This window comes from Triticum urartu, chromosome 7A (genome assembly GCF_056163025.1).
Source record: "Triticum urartu cultivar PI428250 chromosome 7A, HENAU_Tu73, whole genome shotgun sequence".
In the NCBI taxonomy this organism is placed as follows: Eukaryota; Viridiplantae; Streptophyta; class Magnoliopsida; order Poales; family Poaceae; genus Triticum; species Triticum urartu.
The window spans coordinates 43,037,680-43,053,485 of NC_141879.1; the positions used below are offsets into that span (position 1 = coordinate 43,037,680).

The 15,806-nt window shown below is 39.9% G+C and overlaps 1 pseudogene; it reads right to left on the bottom strand.

Moving 5' to 3' along the window:
* Positions 1–765: 765 nt before the first annotated feature.
* Positions 766–15,598, bottom strand: LOC147957508 (cytochrome P450 704C1-like; annotated as a pseudogene).
* Between the last annotated feature and the right edge of the window lie 208 nt (positions 15,599–15,806).

Below are 15,806 nucleotides of genomic sequence, written 5' to 3' on the forward strand. Positions count from 1 at the left end.
TTTAAAAATTTGGAACTTTTCCATTTTTTTGCTTTGAGGTCGATTGAGCTTAGCAAGTTTTGATGAGCAATTTTTCATTTTTTTGGAATTATTCAGAACACTAATCTGTCATTTAGGTAATATTTATAAAACAAAAATTAAGCTCACAACATACTTGAGACCTTTCGATAAATATTTTGGGATGAAAAATATTTCCATAAACTCATAGGATTTATTTGAAACCCTAAAGTCAATTTGGAATTAGACTGAACACAAAAGTATTCAGGGAATAAAATGATACCCTAAAATAGTGCGACAATTAAAATTTTAACTTGTGCCGCGAAGTGTTTTTCACAAGTCCCAAATAATGTTTTCCGCCTCTGTTATTTTTTTCAAAAAATGTTTAAGTTAATTTTTTATTTTTAATCAATTCAAAATTCAAAGGGACTTATTTCAAAAAGGCCTACATTTTAATTTTTTAGGAAATTAAATTCCATAATTCCTAAATATCGACCTTGATCCCTATGTTAAATTTCGAAGATGCATTTTAAAAAAGTTTATTTTTCTAACCAATTTGAAATTCAAAAAGGAAATAGAGAAACAGAAAATAAAAATAAAAATAAAATCTAGCTGAACAGCATCCAAACACATACAAATTTGGGGTTGACATCACACCAGTCTGGATCTCTCTGGTTTCTGACAGTTTACTTTAGTCTCTTTCTCCAAAGTTAAACTAATATAAATAATCTGACTAACCTGATGAAAACTCAATGGTGACACTTATTTTTAGAACTTCTTGAAATTTAGATATGGGTAAGGTACATAGTTCAGTGCAACAACAGAGGATCTAGCAGCTTGCTCTGATGTTGAAGCAGACATGTTACGGGGGTACACAAATAGATGAAGGCCATTATCCATGTGATGGGTAAACATTGTTTTGTATGTTGGACCCTTGGATTCGTCTTCCTGTCCGAACCTGGAAAATTGTATCAGGGTAGCAGCAACGATTTCCTCTGTCTGCATGCAAATTCTTTCCCAAAGCAGATATGTGGTCCTGCCTGATCATTAGAGAAGACTTGTTAAATGAAAATTTCAATTTAAATTCTACAGGAAAATGAAACCATCCTCCCCATTGTCCCTCCAAAGAAATTTCATCCTCCCAAAAGGCATTTCATCCGGCCCTAAATTCTTCAGCGGGCAGTTTTAACATGGTCCCTCCAAAGGTACTTCATCCTCCCCATGGCATAGATCATATAGTTCATTCCAGCTCCATTTATCACTTGATGGTCGTTTGGTAGTACACCATCCTGAAAGTGTACCACAAAGTAAGTTACTGTGTATGCCATGTCCTAATTAAATTATGTCGACACATATCCGGAGTTGTTATTGTTGAACTCTACACTTAAAAGTTAATAGCAAGAGGAATCATTTAAACTACTGGAATACCAGGCTGCACCCGGAGAGGCTCGGTAATCCCAGCATGGAGGTAGTGCATTTTGTCAATAGCACCTTTCTTTCAATCTTGCGGTGAACATTTCCATGCTGGTATATTCTTGCGCTCACTCGATAGATTCTATGATTTCAACGGCAACCTTATCCTCACCCGCCCAAAAAAAGGCAACCTTATCCTGCACTACTGGGTTCTTGCAGAACATGTAGAAGAACCATGTAAGGGTATTTCCTTTGGTGTCTTTACAAGCAATCAGGAAACTGAGGACTATGCCACGAAGGTAACGATCGTTCATCGTCTCAGGATCCTTCTATGTCTTTCTGCATTTATAATAAGAGATAGACTTGAACATATGTAAAATTTTGAAATAGTTGTTACAAACTACCGTATAGTTTTGCTTACATGGCCAGTCATGTTTTTCATGTTCTCTCTCTTTTGATGTATTAACTGTAACACAAAGTGGTCGGTTATCTTTATGCTCTTTTTCAGTTTGGCTTCTGACCCAATATTAAGATACCTTTTCAGCTTACAGAACATATCAACTTATCGATAGTAAACAAGAGAATTTGCCTCATTGAAGGCCTTGCTGAATTCAATGCTGGATTCATCTGATCCAGATAGCGTGTTAAGCTCAAAACCGAATCCCACTTCGAATATTGAATCCATAGTTGTTCTCATCAGAAGGTCCTGAGGAAATGGTAGAAATTAAGAGAACTGCCAGCAAATACACATCAAGTCAGCCAGCTTTTCGTACAAGTGTGCTACCTCAGATTTAACTCGGAGTCAATTAATACTTATCTTTACTTTGCTCACTTAGAAATCAGATTAATGCATAACCCAATTCAGAAGTTCTGAAGAAACTATGTTTATCCCAGTTATTTGCGAAGAATAGCTAACTCAATTTTTGTTTAGCCGTTGAGGTCTAGGATTTGATTTGCTTCTCTCTTTTGTAGCTTATTAAAGTAAATTTGTCAGGTGTAGACTGAACTATTAAAGATATAAATACGATATTGGCACTTAAAATAGTATCCTATTTATATTGATGATAACAATGGAAGTACCTGCATGTTTATGGTAATTCTGTTAGCTGCTGCTGCAGACGATTTCTGTGTTGAAGACCCCTATGAAATAGGATCTGTCATTGTCAAATTGTAGTCAGACTCAGTATTGTCTTCTAGTTTTTGCAAATTGGCACATGCATTCAGCTTATGTCTAAATAGCACGTATATGATTAGTCTGACTAGCATGAATCTGAATTCAAAGGTTGATAGCACATGACAATATGTTATACAGACTACTCAAGTTTGTCTTGAGGACAGGCTCAATGACGGCATGGTCGGCGGTTATTGGTTAGTAAGAAAGAGAGGAGGAACAAATATGATAAGCAAGGAGAACAACCCTGCTGTATTTACTGAAGTTTGTCTTGAGGACAGGCTCGATGACGGCATGGTCGGCGGTTAAGATCTCACTGTGCCCTGGATAGACGAGCCTGATGTTGGAATTTTTTTTGGTCTACCCCCTAATTCCTCTGCGCTTATCCGTGGTGCCGCTCACAATTCGCATATCTGAGGCTAGGGCGTAGGGGCCTTCTTATATTGTCTTTCCAAAGAGTCCGCCTCTTATACAGATATAAGATTCCTAGTCTTTTCCACTAGTTTCCGGGATAGAGTCCAGATCAAATTACCAACCACGATCATATTTGTCTGTTTAACGGATTCTACCCGTTTTGTTCCCGGAGCACGCGCTTGTGAGCAATGCGCCATAATAGAGTGTAAATTCCTCTAATTATGTAGATCAACATTAGGGCTGTAATCTAACTATACGATCTAACTCCTTCCAATCATCAGTGTACCCGGGTAGTCTTTTCAATATAAATAGTATATTGTATTCCACTGATAATTGACCAGCTTCCTTAAGCATACAACTTAAGTATGTTCCAACAAATGATAATTCCATGCTAAACATGTAAAGCAATTCCATGTACAAATACATGTATAATTCCATAATGAGGTATTCTGAATATTTAACAATTCCAGGTAATTTGAATATAGTTGCAGGACACATAATTCCAACATCTCCCACTTGTCCAAAACGATCATTCAAATATTCGTAAACCCATAGCCTTAACATGCTTGCCAAATACCTCCTGACTAAGAGGCTTAGTCAAGGGATCAACAATCATATTAACACTATGTTGAAAACCCACAAATATATATACGGTGATACTTCCCTTCAATATGTTTCCTTGCTGTGACACTTAAGATCACTAGAGACCTTTAGTTTCCGCCTAATTATTCCAGCATAGCTGTCCTTGGCACGTCGAGTATTATTTCCTCGAGTGTAATTCCACCTTTATAGGCACCTTGAGTATTTTGTTTCCTCAAGTGAAATTCTGCATCAATTATTTTCCATCACATATATAATAATATGATTAATTCCGCATCGAGTCAAGTATAAGATAACATGTTGAATAAAATTTGAAAACCACATAAATATCAAATCCAATAAGGAAATGAAGTTCCATGATTAACCATGTGTTGATAGAAATTCTTGACTTCGATTAGTGAACCTGCACCATATTAGTACTACAAAAAAATATGAATATGCGTACCTTGACTTATTTCTCATCTTGTAGACCTCCTCAATGTGTTTACCTTTAATATAAATTTAAGAACAAGTGACAGGTTGTGATGCACTTTCCACAATCTTATATGATGTGTGAGATTCCCTTAGCTGCTCATCTTTCCTTCCACTGCTTGAATGCAACATAAATTCCGATAGCTAAGGTATGATAATATAATGAAGATACATACGAACTCCAGTACCATTTATTATTCCATTTTTCCTCAGTAGTTCAAATATAATTCCTGACCGAGTATGATTCCCTTTATCAAAGGTATTTTAACACATTTGCAATTTTCCATAGAGAAACATTTCAAAGTATTTTCTATGTATTTCCACTCATAAAATTAAATAGGATTTTCAAATGTTCCTTTCATATGAAAGTTGAAACATGACCAAGTTTTGTAGATGACCGCCTTGATTCCTTTAGAAAACCATATGACCTGCTATTCCATTGATGTGAAGGTTCTTATATGACCATACATTAATACACTCAATTAGCAAACCATGTCTTTAGTTCCTCTTTCCCAAAATTCCAGGGGAGGCAGTTTCCACAAAGTATATTTCCCTTTATGTGAAGAATTGAATAACAAGAGTGACATTATAATATTCCAGCGAGCCAAATTTCCTTACAAAATATAAAAACACTTCCAGACAATAGGCTTGCGATTATTTGGTATGATATTAAGTTCCCAAACTATGCTCTTCCTCATTTGAGTTTATTCCTTCCCGCAATTCTTCCACCCATAGTTGACATTGATGAAAAAAAACTTTCTTAAGAGAATTTAGTGATTCCTCTAAAATTTAGAGTGACATCCCCCAATAACACATAATAATTATCCAGACGTCCAAGCTAATTCCTCCCACTTATCCTAAGCATGTTAATATTGGGAGTTTCACTACTTGTAGTTTCCTTTGGGGTCAAGATTATTCCAGTATGATTGTTAATATTTCCACCCTTGATCATAAAAATAATTGTTTTCCTACTTTCCACCAGTTTTACTTTTTCAAATGAAAAATAAAAACAAACCTTTGATCCACTAGAATAACCATGAAAAAAATTCCTGGTGTGCACTTTGTATTAACTGAGAATTTCCTGTCAAGATAGAAGATTTCCTTCTAGTCTACAAGACAATAGTGACTGTGCTAGATGAATAATGATATCAACAAACGACAGTGTCCAATACATCTTTAAAAATACAAGGGAGTATAAAAGACATTCAATAATTCCATGATATTTACATGTTCAATTGATATATTACTGAAGTGTACTTCCCCCACCAATTGGTTGTTAAAACGTTGGTAATCTTTAATCAACCGATTTTCCACTTCAGTACAACATGTGACAAGCACAATAAAACATTCCGACTTGTATTTTGAAATAGTATAAACATAACCATATCATGTGCAATCATCAATGATAAGATAAAAATAAATAACATGACCTCTAGTGGGAGTGTCCAAAAAATAATACCATAAGTACCACAAGAAAAAAGTGTGAAACCTTTTTATTTCCTTCCACCTTAAAAAAAGAAGGTGTGCAAGTAAAAATACTCATTATATATGCTTCCCAAGTACCACAATCCTCCCACTAAAGTTTAGAATTCCAGAATCAGTAAGCCACTCAGTTCTTACTCAATTATGTTCCGTGATATCTGACCAAGTCGTCCATGACAAAATAATAAATTCCAAGCTTGTGTTCTCATTATCAACATTCCTCTCCGTGAGTTATCTTCCCCAAATGACAATTTGGGTTGCTAACTTTCAATGGACCATCAAGAAAGAATAAACCATTGTGTGAAATTCCGTAATGCACTAATTTTATCATTGAGCAATATTTCCACTCTTCCCTTTCCAAATAGTATTTCATAAACAATGGGTTTCAAGATAGAACCATAAATCAAATCCCTTCTTACTAAAGTTGCACAGAATGTCCTATGACAAAAATACTTTTCCTCCACAAGGGAGTTTCATGGCAAATTTTCCAATTCCAAATTGTATAAGATTTAGCAGCAATGAGGAAACACATAAATATGGATAATTTCCTTTGGCACTATCAGCATGTCAATAAAATTGCTATTGTATTCCAGCAATAAGACATAGCCTAAATCCATTTATACTTGAAAAAATAGCACCAAATAAATAAATATAGTGCAAATATTATCATTAGGCATATCAGCAAATGAAGAGCAAATTTCCTTGTCCTCGGAGTAACTCACATCTTCCTCCATAAACAAGTGATGCAATAATAATATGTACTTCTCTGAAATCCCTTTCCAGGTTATGCGTAACTTTCCGCAGAATAATTCAACCATTTGCTGATCAACTTCTTCCAAGGAGTAGACATATTTTCCTTGTTATGACATACATGCAGTTGATTAGCAAACCATTAATGAGTGATGTAATAAAATATAATAATCAACATATAGGATTCGTAATTTGCTTCTTTTTCCTCGTAGCACCCGTGCACAAGTGCATGCGCGGCTCTTCCGGCCGGCCTCTCGACCGTGTAGTTGGCTACATGTTAGACACAATAAATAATAATAGAAATTCCCTCTCTTTCCTTCAAATAATGGCTTGAAATTCCAGTAATTTTCAAATGAAAAATTGCTGTTCTTGATGATATAGATAGTAGCGGCAGCAAGCGTTGGCATGACCTGCAGTTTCCGAGCAGTTGCTCGTTCAACTTGGAAAGTCCTTGAGTGGAGATTTCCTGTTCCTTGGTCAGCAAGCTGCCAAGTTCAGGTCAATTAGAGATGAGTTTGATCCTGTATAGCTGTCGACGCATCCGTGCCTATGCGTGCAGCAAGTAGGAGAGGCCGCAAACTTCTGAACGTCCCGACGGAGCGATGCGAGGACCATGTGAGTCGCGACTCATGTGGCTTCACGAAATATCAACACCAGTAGTACTCCTTGATCTCCATGCAGCAAGTTTAACCTTCCATGCCCCACGTGATGTCACGATTAGCTTCCTAGATTTCTGTCATGGCTGTGCTTCCGGTTGATCAACGCGCAAAACTTCCAGCAACCTGCAGTGCGGCGCGCTTGCCGCTTGATTTCTCGGTCCACATAAATTATTCAGCAGAACGATCCAGCAATTTGTACTAGTCTGACTCGATCCATGTGCCCCTTTTGCTTGGACATATAAAAAGTACTGTACGTACCAAGAGGTACACGTAGCTGTAGAAAAATTGCTGAATCAAAGAGCAGATCTGAAACCAGGCAGACTGCACGCGTGGGATGCGATTGTATAAGAGAACCGATCGACATACGAAGGAGAGTACACAGCGGAATCAGATGCGACCGGCGGCAATCACGACGACCGCGGATAGTTTGCACGGGACTAGGGTTAGAGCAATCGAACCTTGCGCTGATGCCAATGTTGGATTTTTTTGGTCTACCCCCTAATTCCTCTGCGCTTATCTGTGGTGCCGCTCATAATTCGCATATATGAGGCTAGGGGGTAGGGACCTTCTTATATCGTCTTTCCAAAGAGTCCGCCTCTTATACAGATATAAGATTCCTAGTTTTTTCCACTAGTTTCCGGGATAGAGTCCAGATCAAATTACCAACCACGATCATATTTGTCTGTTTAACGGATTCTACCCGTTTTGTCCCCGGAGCACGCGCTTGTGAGCAACGCGCCATAATAGAGTGTAAATTCCTCTAATTATGTAGATCAACATTAGGGCTGTAATCTAACTATACGATCTAACTCCTTCCAATCATCAGTTTACCCGGTTAGTCTTTCCAATATAAATAGTATATTGTATTCCACTGATAATTGACCAGCTTCCTTAAGCATACAACTTAAGTATGTTCCAACAAGTGATAATTCCATGCTAAACATGTAAAGCAATTCCATGTACAAATACATGTATAATTCCATAATAAGGTATTCTGAATATTTAACAATTCCAGGTAATTTGAATATAGTTGCAGGACACATAATTTCAACACCTCATGGTAGGGTGCAGGAGCGCATACTTGACACGCTCATCGAAGATCTTGTCAAAGTTGTTGAGCTGCCGGAACACGGTCCCGATGAGCGGCGGCCGGTCATGGGCTCTCAGGGTGAACTCTCTGATGCAGAAGACAGCAAAGGATCCGGCGACGCCAAGGATGTAGAGGGTGATCACCAGAAGCACTATGGCGAGTGGTGAGACTATGCATATGCCCGCGGATGCAGCGAGGGAGGAGAGCAGGGGAACCTGATCAGAGCTAGTTGCTGCTTGCTCAGTGTAAGTTTACCATGTTCAACATTTTATATATGTGATCTGCACTGCCACTGTATTTGTTTCGATTTGGTCGATGTCACTGTCTTCTAGGCTAGGACAGTGAGATGAATGTTTCTATACTCTCAGGTTTTTGACAGTCTTGTGTCGTAGAAAATGGATAACCTGTGTTCAAACTATCTTGATGGCTCGGGACACCATCGCCTACGCACTGATTGGTCGTCCAATACAAATTTGTATCTGCAAAATTTGAGTTTGGTAACATTTTTTTTTTCGCGAATACGCAAAAGTGCGTATCATTTCATTGATAGGAAGGGGGGGGGGGGGGGTACAGGAGAGCCTTTTTGAGGGTGGGATGCTCAGCCCACAATATTACATACATACACGCCTATGCCAGCAAAAGGTTGAATCCGCGAGCACCAGCTCGAGCCCAGGTCCGGGCCTCGTCTTGAATAGACGCCAACAGCGTCGAGATGGAGGGGGTATCGCCGTCGAACACGCAGCGGTTGCGGTGCTTCCATATGTTGTGCAGATCATTTTGACTTAAAGGCTTCCCTAGCAACCAAGATCCCCATAAGCATATCTCTTACCCTTACCATGTCACACTGCTGTTTTAGGACAATCAAGATTCATCAAAAAAAAAAAAAACTGGCACCCGGCATGTTGGGGCAGACCTGCAGTTGTGGTTGGTTAGTACAGTGCCTCATCTAATTTGTGTTGTATTTGTGGAGTTTCCGGCTAATTATCTGATTCTAAAGCAGATTTGCATTGTTGTATGAACAAACAGAGAAGAGGACGTCGGGCGAGATTCTAATGTGACATACCTGCTTCCGTGGGCATGAGTTCAGCAAAACTAGATTCTGTGTCCTAATTAACTGGAACGGCAAGTTGACAGCAACACCTGCGTGACGTAGCAACTGGATTTATCTGCTGGTATACATGTGCTAGGCCAACCTTTAATTGTACAGGAGGAAGTCTCGAAGAGTTCACGCCTTTGGTGGATGAGAGTTGCAGCCCACATAAGAATGTTCTATGGTCCACCAGATTATGGTTTATGATTCCAGAAGATGCGCTCGGTGACCATAGCATTCTCTGCCCGCTTTCAGCATTTTGAACTCCATTTTGTTTCGCTGCCTGCACCTTGCGATCTTGTTAGACAACTGGTTTTGGCGACCTAGTGACTTGATTCGGCTTGAGTTCCCTGTGGAGCTTAGCAGTCTCACATTCTCTTCATATTCTTGGAGGCACTTATCACTCAGCCTGTGGATATAACACCTACGAAGGAGCTTGCTAATTTCCTAATGTCTCCAATTCCCACGTTATGTCCATACATATCTTATTGGTTCCTATCATAGTATAATCTCTAATCTCTGTTTTCGTTGTTGACACCTATATTATGGGCTTAAATATATGCCCAGTAAAAGAATCATCAGTTAGGACTGTGGATCGAGGAACAATATAGTTTGGTGAGCATTGGAGTGGTATATATAAACGGTGAGATGCACGTAGAAGATTACTCGCACAAGTGTGAGAGTTTGTTAGAGCCTTCAGTCCTTCTCCACGAGATGAATGCTCACGGTCTGCTAAAGCCTATAGGTGTCGTCCTTAATAAGCTGGTACTTGGTAGGCGTACAACCTTCGGAGGGATGTTTCATATTTATAGTTATGAATAAATAAAATGGCTTCATTGTTGTGTTGACTCTCTTAACCTTTTTTATCTCCATGTATGGGCACTTTTGTACATTGCCTCTCCCTCTTGTACAGTGCTTTTTTCGAGTTCATATAAAAGTAGGATGTGCCCCGACAAGAAGAGGCTTAGCTTGTTTGCAGCGTGTAATTTATAGTTTGGCATGGAGTTATTCACAAACCGACTTGCATGCTACTCCCTCCGTTCCATAATTAGCTTGCAAAAAAGTCTAACATTATTGAACGGAGCAGTACTTGTTTTTACTTTGGGGATGATGACAAGTAAAGATGCTAGTTAGACGGGGTTATAAAAAAACATGCTAGTAAGACGTTGATGGGTCCCATATGCACTAGGCAGCCTAATATCCTAACCTTTTATTTTATGACTCCTTGTGCATAAGCATAGTAATGATTCTAAATTTTCCTTGTTCAAATTGACCACCATGATGCGTATGACATACGTCACTATAGCTCCTCCCCACATTTAGAATTTTTCCATGGACGTAGCCGATGGTTTCGTTCTTCGTTGCTCCCCTATCAAGTGCAAAGGGAAGGAAGAGAGGATATGTATTACTCTCACATCTTTACCTCTACATGCCTATCTTTACAATGACAGTAATACGCTTCATGGCCATTCAACATTCATAGTAATGGAGTGGTATATATAAAGTCAGGGACAGACATAGAACATTATTCACACAACCGCAAGAGTTGGTGGAGTGCTGGAGTATTCATTCTGTCTCAGCGAGTTGAAGGGACATGTGGGCTGTTGTAACATATAGATGTGGTCTTTTATGTTGATCAACGTTTATTCTCCGAAGGGACACCTTAAAATCTGCATTATCAATGGATAAGATGTAAACACATCCTACTAGGATCCCATAAATGTAGGTTACTCATTGTGAGTTGGATAATATCTACAAAAACACAACATCGCTTTTCGCCATTATGCTGTGGAATTTGGGTATCAACGCACCCCATGTGACCTTATGTTGGATCGGCGTGTTAAGTTATTTACCATCGTATGAAAAAACGATAAAGGGGCAAGTGCTGAGAATGGTGATTTCTGAGGAGAATACTAAGCTGCCGAAGGCCCGTTAAGAAAAAATACACTATGTTGCCAAAAATATATATTTGTTGACATTATACATATATTCTACAGTATCTGACCAAAACAGAGCAAACTGATAGGGAGCTTTGACAGACTGGGCTTGTAGATCTGCTCATCTCTTCGGGGATGCACTCAAGAGTGCTCACATTGAAGCGTCCACATTTGTTCACAAGCTTAGGGAGATGCTGGTTGTATGATATGAACTAATTTGCATTTTCGTATCAGCAAACAGAGGAGAGGACGTCAGGGGAGGCAGTGACATAGCTAATTCCGTGGGCACGAGTTCATCAAAACTGGATAAGTAGCAGCGTGACAGCAACACCTACACGGCCTAATTAGACAGCAACACCTAAACGGCATAAGTAGCAGCTGGATTTATGTGCTTGTATACATCTGCCAGGGCAACCTTTTTGTGACAGGAGGAAGAGCTCACGTCTTTGGAGGATGAGAATTGACAGGCCACATAAGAATGCTGCATGGTACTCCGAGATTATGATTCTTGAAGATGCTCTCCGATCTCTTGACATAACTCCTAAAAAAGTGCTCAGTCCAGGAGCCAAAGCAAGTGAAAACGTGTTTGCTAATGTTCTGCAGATGTGGTCCTTTATATGCTGGTAACTTGGTAGGTGGCCAATCTTTGTAGGGAGATTTCAAATCTAATTATTAGTACAGAAAAAATGGCTTCACTACTGTGTTGACACTCTTGACCTTGTTTACCTCCATATATGGCCACTTTTTACACCAGCTTCAACCTTGTATCTCTTCGACGTGTTTTCTCCCTCTTGTACAATTATTATTTTTTTGTTGATGGAAGGTGGATGTGGTCTGACAACAAGACGTTTAGCTTGTTTGTCATTATAGGTTCGCATGGAGTTATCCACAAACCGATTACATGCGACTTGTCTTTACCATGGTTTTCACTTTCAGTGAGATTTCGATGAAAGTCACTGAATTTCATTAATTTCAGCAGACACTGAAATATTATTTCGGCCAAAATATTTCGGCAATTTCAGTAGTACACAGAAATTCAAATAACTTTCAAAAAAATGTAAAAAAAATCTGAATTGAATTCAAGTGAATATTTCGGCCTTTTGACCGAAATGAAAACTAAAATTGCTGAATTTCTGTGATTTCGGTTGGTGCTAAAATTCTTCTGAAACTGAAATTGAAAACCATGGTCTTCACTTTGGGGATGGTGACAGTCTGTTGTTGCTTCTTTACTGCAAAATGTTGACGGGTCCCAAATCCACTAGGAAGCCTATCCCATTTTTTTCCATCCTTGTGCCTAAGCATCATAATAATGTTTGAGTTTCCTTTGTTCAAATTGGTCACCATGAGTAGGATCATTTTTTCCCAATCCCATGAATTAAGAAAGTAATTTATGGGCATCACACCAGATAATTTTCATAACTATATGGTATTAGAAGTTTTATTACAGATCTTAGAGACTCCCTATAACAAGCTTATCGATTGATAGTCATTTCCCTTCGATTAATTTCTTTTTGTACATGATAACTACTGTACTTGAAAGCGTCGAGTTTATTCTAATAAAAAATTAAACAATGATTTGAGTCCATTTGAGCCAACCATCTCTACTCAAATTGATGATTGACACAAGGCTCAAACATGCATCGTGGGAAGAATATGAAGAGTTCACATCTCTATAGGATGGGAGTTAATAGGCCACAACCTTTGGAGGATGAGCGTTGATAAGCATATTCTTTTCAACATAGTCGACGGGAGGCTGACATGATAGAATGATGGCACGCAATCTTGCATGACATGCTTTTTGATTCGAACAATACAGTAGTATGGGAGGGTAATCCCCCGTCTTTTATCTAGCAGGATCTAATAAACGGTGTAACTCTTTTGAAGTTTAAATAAAGTGCGCCGTATGGCACTCCTCTAAAAAAAGAACCAGGTTGTAGCGGCGGTGTTTGCAGAAGGGGAGCACACTGGTTGACCAGCAGAGGTGCTTTGCCTGCGTTCTGCAGTACCGGAGGAGGAACTCCAGGCTCCAACCCTGCCCACTCGCCGTCGGAACAGACTTGGCCGGGTAGATGGTGGTTGCCAGGCTTCTGATCTAATTATTTCCATGGCTTGGTGCGTCCCTATCTGGTTGCTAGCCGGTGATTCCGGTCTTCCGATCTGGTTCGTCTCCATGGCTTGGAATACGATCAAGACAAGCATGCGGGGCTGGTGCATGGATGCTTACGCACACAGACGGCCGTTTGAGGTGCACGTGCGTGCAGATGACGGCCACTGACTAGTTGCAGCCCATGGTCCTGGCTACTTGCCTCGCTGATTGCGGTCGCCATTGAAAGATCTTTGTGTGAGTTTCATCTCTGCAGATCAGGTGGTTGACTTCGGTGGCGAGATGCAAACTATGGATGGAGTCTTGATGCAGAGGGATGGTTGTGCAGCGATGATAGCTGCTGGGATTGTGAAAAAGTGGTGGCGACAACACCTGAATGACTTCGATGGTGGTGTTACTTGAGCACCCGGTCTCGAGCTCCGGGGTGAAAGCCTAGGTCTGACCCAATTTTGGTATACCTAGCAATGGCGATGTTTTACATCGTTACCTTGTTGAAGGCATTGTTCGGAATGCTCGGACTGATTCTTCAGGGTGAAAGCCTAGATTCTAGCTTTGGGTGGCTGGATCCGGTGACGGTGACATTTGAGTGTCGCTCCCTTCCTGAAGGCGTTGCTGTTGAAGAATCTCTTTGTCCGCGTGGTGTCATGAGATGGTCGGTGCAGATATGGTCATTGTTATAGTTTGTTGATCGTTGATCTGATCGCTTTGGGGATTTTTTAATTTTTTTTCTCGCCTACGTATAGCTTTGGTCTTATAAGACTTAGCTATTTACGGGCGTGTTTTTGTGTGCGTGCGTTGGTGTTGGCTGTATGCATCCTAGCAATGCAAAGGCCGAGTGTGTGCTCATTGTGTTTGTATCCTCTTGATGCTCCATTTTGAGTTAATAAAGTCCACCCTTTATCGAAAAAAGATGATTCGGTGCTTCACGATGTCTTGATCCTTCCCAAAAATCGTCGACCTGCTAACAGCTTTCACATCCAGTCATGGCATCAAATTTTTCCAGAATTCCCGCCAACGATTTCTGATGCTCCTCTCCATTCGATCCAACACAAAAACAATTTGAGCAGAAGACTTGCCTGGCTTAGAAGGTGTCGTTGCACCTATTGCAGTGGAATTTTACGAGTCCAATCTCGAGGATTTGAGCGCGAGCGAGGCAATCTAAGGCTCTGATTACCAATTTCTCATGGCTTGGATAATAGATTCATAAATCATCAAGTTACATCAGGGATCTGAGGTGGGGAACAGAGTACATATGTACAGGCGAGGATGAACATAGAATTTGGAAGATGTTCAAAGAAACAGGGAGACAGAGCTGAGAGACCAATTCACAGCTTACCTCCACGCACACGGGATCTGCCGCTACTTATACCAAGTGCCTACCATCACTTACTGGCGGTTCCAGGAACCCACCAACCCAGCTCATGGAGCCAACTACTTGCTGCTTACTCTGAATCTTTGCCTGACAGAGGAGTTGGTTTTGCTCCATCGCCTGGTTCGTTTGGGCCGGCAACTCGATGCCCACCTTCATAGGTGAAGGCGTGACACTGCAGGGATATATCACTGAACCTGTCGAGAGCCTAAAATTTTGAAAAACCAAGTAATAGACTGCCACGGTTTGCTAATATCTCGATGTCTCCAATTCCGACATGTCCATACATCTCCCTGGTTCCTATATATATATTATGGTCTCTCTCTATGTGGCTGCCACTTATCTTATGTGCTAATGTATATGCCGTCAATAAAAGAATCACTAGTTAGAAGTGTGGATGGATGAGCAATATAGCTTGGTGAAGATGGAGTGGTGTATTTAAAGGGAGAGATGGACGGAGAACATTACTCACAGAAGTGTAGGAGTTGGTGGAGTATTCATCACTTTAGCAATGAGGATAATGCACATTCAAGTCAAAGGATAGAAATAAGGAGAATTTACAGGAAATGAGCATTCAAGTCAATCATCTATTCGAACAAGCCGCTACCTCAGGTGTGGACTCGGTCACAGTCAAATTAGTACTTTCATTTACTTTTCCTAGTCAGAAATGTGAGTTACGCATATCAGAATGTGAACCTATTAATGAAATTATGTTTGCTCCAGTCTTTGCCCACAATAGCTAAGTCAATTTGGGTTTATCAGTTTAGGTGTATGACTAGATTTGCTTCTCTCTTTTTTTGGTTAAAGTGTGAACCTGGTAAAGCTAAAAATATGATCTTAGCACTTACGGTACTGTCATCTTTTTTGACCATAATCATGGAAGTACTAGTACCTGCATGTTTATGGTAGTTGTGCTAATAGCTGCAGATGAGATCTTATACGGCAGTTTTGCAGCATTCATTCTGAAAGCATCACTACTGAAATCGTCTAGCACATTGTCGTCACTTCTCCCCGTCTGTTGCCGTGGCTTCCTAGCTTCCTCCGATGTCATCACTTCTCCTCGTCTGTTGTGAAAATCGCATTCCCAAAAAGTTCCTTCACGATTTGCGTGTTGACTTAACGATATGTGAAATATGCCCCAACATTTCTCAAATTGTAGTCATAGTCAGTTTTACTCTCTTTTTAGCAAAATTAAATAACATATGATTGGTCCGACTAGCTGGAATATATAGAACGTCAGGGTTAACGAGGTTGCGGTG